At 44.2% G+C, this 586-nt stretch overlaps 1 pseudogene; it reads right to left on the minus strand.

Annotated features, from left to right (window-relative positions):
• The window catches only part of LOC102814750, a 40,013-nt pseudogene that overhangs the window by 14,854 nt on the left and 24,573 nt on the right, over positions 1-586 (minus strand).

The raw sequence follows: 586 nt of genomic DNA on the forward strand, positions 1-586 counted from the left end.
TAGCCAATGTCTAAAATGCCCATTCCTATCTACCCTGTGCACCGAGGGGATAGCATTGATACTTAATGTGAAGACTCTTTCCCTCTCTGTTGGTATTTGGAGTAACTACCGCTCTGAGTATAGGTCAGGTTCATCATGAAGATGTATCTTCTGTCACTGTAGCTGTTCCAGTCTGCTTGTCCCTTCCAGTAGGAATGTCTCACCTCACAAGGCTGTGAATGGGACTCAGGATTCCACCCAAGGTCCTATACTCTGTAAAGGCTTTGCATGAGGCCTATTTCACTGGGCAAGTTGTAGAACCCCCTTTAGGTATTCCAATATGTTATAGGCTGAAGGCGGGCTTACAAGTTTTCTCTAATCATGTTTCCCAACATTCCTTTCTGTCCCACTCAAGTGTACACTTTACAATAGTAGGCAAGGGAAACCAATATTCATAAGGCAGTCAAGGATTTTAGTATTATTTACTCTCTTCAAGCTATACCTAGATCCCCGTATCCCAGAGCCCTGTTGTTCCAAAGTTGAGCATGCATCACTATTTACCTGTGTCCCACTAGGCCATGCAAACTTGTCTCAGTGTTCCCCTATC

This window comes from Chrysochloris asiatica, unplaced genomic scaffold (genome assembly GCF_000296735.1).
Source record: "Chrysochloris asiatica unplaced genomic scaffold, ChrAsi1.0 scaffold00011, whole genome shotgun sequence".
Taxonomy (NCBI): Eukaryota; Metazoa; Chordata; class Mammalia; order Afrosoricida; family Chrysochloridae; genus Chrysochloris; species Chrysochloris asiatica.